The sequence below is a fragment of the Salvia hispanica genome, chromosome 5, assembly GCF_023119035.1.
Source record: "Salvia hispanica cultivar TCC Black 2014 chromosome 5, UniMelb_Shisp_WGS_1.0, whole genome shotgun sequence".
Lineage (NCBI taxonomy): Eukaryota > Viridiplantae > Streptophyta > Magnoliopsida > Lamiales > Lamiaceae > Salvia > Salvia hispanica.
In genome coordinates, this window is record NC_062969.1 from 40850320 (window position 1) to 40857274 (window position 6955).

The following is a 6955-nucleotide window of genomic DNA, read 5'->3' on the forward strand; positions in this document are numbered from 1 at the left end:
GTTTTTGTTTTTATATTATATATGGATGACAAAATTTCATGAGACATTGAAAAGTATTTGCAACTTCTTTGAAAATTATAGGTGTGCACACTTATTGCAAAAATCAAGTGAATTCAAAATTGTCGTTTCTCCTCTCCAAAATTTCTACCTGCTTGTTTTGAACACTTGTGAATTTTGATGATTCATTAAATTAATAATACTAATATTTATTAATAAAATCCAAAAGCATTTTTGTGTAATTTGATTTTCAGGTTATGGGTTTAATTCGTCCCTTTACATTAATTTCAGTGTAATGATTAGTGAAGGACTATTAACCCTTCATCTCTCTTAAAATTTAAGAAATTAATGTATATTTTGAATACAGGTAGGTTGGTATACATATCAATATACATTATATAAGTAGTATATTAAGCCACCAAAATATTGCCAAGATTCAGTCGAATCTTTATATGATCAGCCACTCACGAAAGTCGCCACGGCTTTCTTTTTTTTTTAAATAAATGTTACTACTATTATTATTATATAGTCCATGTAGGGCTGATAACCCATTTCTAGGGTTTTCTTGTGTGGTCAGTGTCATAATTAAGTTCTTTTTTTCCACAAAGTTATGTTGGTTGGTTACATATCTATATTTATATGATAATGGGATATGAGGTAGCTAATATCAGTGTTATGATCATATATGGCATCAACAATAAGACGTACCTATTTAAATTCTCGATAATTGAATATTTTGCAATATATTTTTGTGTTTGTTATTTTGAGACCAAACCTCTCTTGTAGGTTAATGAATGGTTTGTAGGATTGTATAGAAGGATGGTGTTAGGTTTAGAGTAGCAAGATTTAATTTAAGATTAAGTCGTAAATTTATTTATTAGAAGGGGGTTGACTGTGATTAATTATCACATGACTATCCGTCTAGGATTAAGGCATGAGATTCAATCTCATGAATCAAATATAATACAAATTTAATCATGAGACATAATCTTGCAAACCGAACACCTGCAATGTGTACTCTTTTAATAATTTTGGATACAATAAATATTTTCGTTATTTTTTATATATTGTTTCTATTATAGAACTATTAATTGATGATTAAAATGTACATTAAATGATTTTTCAGAAATCACACTAGAAATACAAACTATTAATTGATGATTAAAATGTACATTAAATGATTTTATAGAAATCACGCTAGAAATAAAAATCTGCAATAATTTGAAGTACTTTTACAACGTGAATATGTCTCTGATAATTTGTGGTCTACACGTAAACTTGGCCGAGCACGATATCTACGAAAGGTCCACTTCAAAAATATATTTGTATTAGTAAAACATATTTCTTGAATAAATAATTATTTATACGTGTATATTTCATGACAAGATGTTTCGTCTTTTATTGTAGCTAGAGAGAAACTATATTGGTTGTGAAAAAAACAACTAAAATCAAGATATTTTGTTTGCTTAAAATAGCTCTGCATTGAAATGGAATTTTAGTTTGGATTCTAATACTTATATAATAATTAAATAGCTCTGCATCGAATCGTTCTGCATTGACGTGATAAATATTTCAGTTGTTAAAAAATCATGCTAGGTGAAATCTACTTACTTTTAATAGATTATAAAAGAGATTTTGGTCAAAAATTAGAGACCCACTTATTTAACTTGTATTATTAATTAATGCGGATTTATCAACGAAAGAAAATTATAGAACAGAATGATGTTAAATCCGACGTATTTTAGGTCCCATTTTTGTAGTATTATACCTCCTCTGTTCCATAGTAATAGGGGCGTTTTTCCATTTCTGCTCGTTCTATAGTAATAGAGTCATTTATCTTTTTAGTAAAAGTCAACACATTTTTCCATACCTACTTTACTTTCTCTTACTTTTTTTTCTCATCATCTCTCTACCTTTTTCATTTTCCACTTTATTCTCTTTTTACTTAACTCACCTAACATAATTTTTCTTAATCTCTGTGCCGAAAAGTTTTGCCTCCATTACTATGTACCGGAGGGAGTAGTATATTGCAAATTGCGTGTTATTAATCACGATTTGATACTAAATTCCTAACTATAATGCCTATGTAAGTACTATTAATAGGCATAGCTCTTTTATTTATCTAATATTGTATTTTGTTAGTATAATTTTTAGTTTGTACCTGTAGGCTTATAAATCAACAATAGTGTTAATAAACATATCATGACTATAAATAGTGTGAATATAAGCCAGACGTGCTAGCTAGCTAGATTTTTAGCTGTCACCATTAAACAGAAATATCGTACTTCATAAATTCTATCAATTTAAGGTTTAAATTTTCTGACTTTGGAGATAGTCATATTTAATTACTTACTTGGTTGTTATATACAGTTTAGTTTACGCGACAATATATATAAAAATGTTGGGTAGTGATAAAATGCAAACTAATATATTGTACAAACTCCAAACTTTTTAACATAATGTCAGCATAATGTCAACACAATGCAAAATTTCAAGATTTTAATGTCAATACAATGTAAACACAATATCATCACAGCATCAACTATTGACATTGTGTTGATATTTTCTGTTGTTAGTATTTTGACATCTATTGACATTTTTTAACGATCCAGACCAGAGTTTGGAGTTTGTACTATATTTAAAATTTTCATTTCATTACATTCCTAAAAATGTTACTATAAATTAATCATCCTAATAGGTGTTATGTCGCCTCAAAGTACTTGTCAATTACTTAAAACAATATGTATCAAAAATGGTGTTTTATCAAGGAAAAGAAGTGCTTAATTATGAAGAAAAATACAATTTACCAGAAAAGGACTAATATGTGGTCACTTAAATATTAAGATTTCGATAATGACTCTTTCTTATACTATTATATATGTATATCCCTTAATTATTGGGGTTCTAGTGTTATAATTAGATTCATTAATATTGGAAGAAAAACGTCTTTCGTTTCAAATCAGTTAGATGTGATGTAGATGTGTTTATCAAATCTGATAAAATCCTTGTTTAGTTATTGAGATCCCAATTTCAAGCAAACCTACATTATTCATTAATTTGTATAAGGAAAAATAAAATAGTACTACTAAATATTTGTAAATATTTTTGAGGCATGAAAAAATTCCTCAAAGGATTTCTGACAAGAGTATGTAAGAAAATAAAAAGAGACAATAGTAAAATTAAGGCATAGTTTGACCTGTGCCCTTTATTGGTAGCAGAATTTCAACCAATTTTTGTGTACAGTTTGTCACATATGTCAGTAAATAACCATAGATTTTACTTCAATAAATGTCCTCGTTCTGGGTTTGCAGTAAAAGTAACAAAATGCATGTCTAGTTAATGCATCAGGTTTAAGATTTACTGATTTAGGTAGAAGTTGAACATATATATAATGGGTAATTGTTTTGTTTGGTCCTTTGAACGCTCTTGCTCGTCATTCTTTTATGGCTTTGAGCATGTTAATCGATCTGAGAAAGTATGCAGGGACGGAGCCAGAAAATTATAGTTGAAGGGGCAAAAGTATAAACATTCAAAATTTTCTTTAGAGAAGCTCAAATTTATGATCCTCGACAACTATAAACCCTTAGTTTTTTTATTATAAACCCTTAGAGAAGGGGCAATTATATTTTTTTATTATAAAATATGGAGGGGCAATTTAGTGCTTAATGTATAAATTAATATAATTTGCTATATAAATCTACATGTACGTGGGAAATTGAGGTAGGGCATTTGCCCCTTCTCTTTATGAATTAGATCTGTCCCTGAAAGTATGGAGTACATATTATTTGAACCATTAATGTATTGAAAAATGTTCTATTATTGTTTTTCTACTATTTTCGAATGTCATGTTACAATTCCAACTCCTCTCATCATGTTTTGAGGGTTTGAACTTCGGACATATATTCTTGAATACAAATCAAATAGCTCAAATTAAATCTCATATTGTTTTTTTGCTATAAGTTGGAAACAATGGATAATGTGTCCAAATATAAGATTATTATCATACGTTAACCCTTAATTCAATAGTTAATCATTGTGAATGCTCAATTCAAAGAATCAAAGTCCATGAATATATAACGACGAATATGCCAGCTAAATCTTTGTTATCCAATTACAATAATTTTGATTAGATCAATAATCCTATTTTTCACTTTGATCGAAATCTGATTTGATAGTTCAATAGTGTCTATTATATAAAACCCTACTATCTTAAAGTTCCCTTTTACTTACAAGCATATATATCTATAATTGCAACTTCTGTACAATACTCATAAATGAGCCAAAGATTGAGGAGGAAATAACACCAAACAATAATACAAATAAAAATATGGTGGTGGAATTGGAAGTCATAATATAGGTTATACCTAACAATACTGTCAAGTATTATTGCAATTACTACTTTTATTTATCTTATATATATATACTACTAAATACCCTAATAAAAGTTGGCTTGTTTGTCCTATTCTTTTGGTCATGAAAGCCTTTAATGCACCCCATCACTTTCTTGTTTCTCCATATTTACTGTGCTGTCCAATTTTGGTAATAACAAATAATATCTGTATGTGTCCTACAATTTTCTAAGTACGTCCCACGAATAATTTCACTGTTTTCAAACATTTTTCATAAATAAAAAAATATTACTAATGCATCACGTTTTATTAGATTTAACAAAAAAAAAATGTACCATAATTTTGGAATAAATGAATACTGCGTCATCCTATAGTATTATTTGTTTAAATGTGTCATTGCAATATATGCACGTCACGTGTATTAATAATATGCACACCTCTATTTTTTCTATGAAGAAAAAATGCTCAAACCACTAATAGCAGTGAGCTAAAGTCCTAACATAAAATAATAGACCAACTCACCAACAACAAAAGAACATATATAGCAAGAACCACACAGTCTCAGTGAATTCATATTGAAAGAAATAAGGTTTGGGGCCTTTGGGCACCAGCCGGCTTCTCACCCACGTCAATCGGTAAGTCATTTATTTCTGGTATTTCAAATCGACCATGTAATGGCGTAAACTATATAAATCCACACCCATTTTATGAAGAAGCGTCATCTGTATAATAACGTTTTTCCAAATCAATAATCCGGCTTATATATTTAGAAACTACTGTAACATCTAAGTATCTTAAATTTGAGAAGAAATGATTCACCAAAGTCTGCATTTATGGCATCACATGACCTAACTCTGATTCATAGACATGGATTTTAAATTTCAACATCAACTAACAGAAAAGTAGGCCCCCATTTCAGTTCGATTTTTATTTTCTTGCTTGCTCTCTCAGAAACATATATTGATATTATATAGTATCTGATTTGAAATTGCATGCATGTGGACTCCATGAAATCTAAATCTAATAATCGAAGCATAATGATCTGTTATTCATGCAAATATGCAATAACATTATATAATATAGATAATTTCATTTATTAATTGATGAAACCACTAGAAATTTCAAGTTTATGGGTTTTAAGCAGACTTGAGCGTCAGAGTCTCTTCCCGACCTTCGTGGCCGGAATCCTTACTCAGTGAAAGAAGATTTACTGAAGAACGCCTTGAACCTCACCATGACATGATCTAGGATATTGAAGAGAATTCAACCTAGAGCTCTTCAATTATGATTTTAGTTGCTAAAGAAATAAATATAGATCTTTGAGATATGATATCTGTTCAAATATAGTAGTACTATCTTAAATAAAGAGATAAATAAGTGAAATACTTTTGACCCAGCGAAATTCATACTTATTTATATTTCTATTGTAATTTTATTCCGTATATAGACTATTTAGCATATCTAAAATTATTTATAAAATTATTGTTTAACAATGCACGTGTATTTCCAACTACATTAAAAATAGGCCTAACATGTTAGCCCAATTAAACATATTAAAGTTGGACCACCTAGATCAAGGTAAGTGTAAGTGGGCCCAAATGATAACTTCTTCAAAGCCCAAATATACAATTAATTTTATAGGAATATGATCACGGAGACTCAAAATATTGTACAAACTCAAAACTATGATCTGGGCCATTGAAAAATGTCAACAGATCACAAAAAAAAATCAACAGGAAAATATCATCAAAATTTCAACGTTAGTCAATGATTGATGTTGTGTTGATATTATGTTAACATTAAAATCTTGAAATTTACACTGCGTTGATATTGTATTGAAGCTGTGTTGAAACTGTGTTGATGAGTTTTGAGTTCATACAATATATAAGTTTGCATTTTAACACTGCCCTATTTTTATATGCAATTTAAGATATTCATTATTAGGTAACTGATTAGTGGTCAACATTACTAAGCTATATAGCATGAAAAAAGAAAATACAAAGTAGAGTACTATTTTATTTCAATAATCAGCATTCTCCTGAAATTACAATAGTAAAACAAACTTAATTTCTCCTTATGAATATCCATGAAAAATAAATAAAAATAAAAGTGCAGAAGCTCAATTCTGGTACCTCCCTATCTATGATTATGCATAATGAGTAGTATAACTAATACAATTCCAAATAATCATAAATTCCCAATTTTCTTGATCAACTCTTTTGTTCCTCTCTACTTTAGAGGGGAGATAAAGTCTCGTGTCACACGGTCAGATAGGTCGATAAAATATTACAAATATGCCACCGGATACGAGTTTAGATCGCACGGTGCGGCCCGCACGAGAGGTCACTCGGGCCGCACGCGAAACACTCTGTTGTACCAAACAGAGTGAAGTATCATATGAAAGATGTCATACCTCTTGGGAGCATTATGCCAAATGAAATGCTTCCTTACCTGCCGCACCCGGTGCTGCATCACGGCGTACCTCGTCTCCGAGATCGAGACGAGGATGTTCTTGAGGTTCGGGATGTCCCTCTCGAGGACAAACACCGCGAAGGCCTCCCAGTTCAGGACGCCGAAGAACGGGGGGACGAAGTTGTCCGAGACGATCA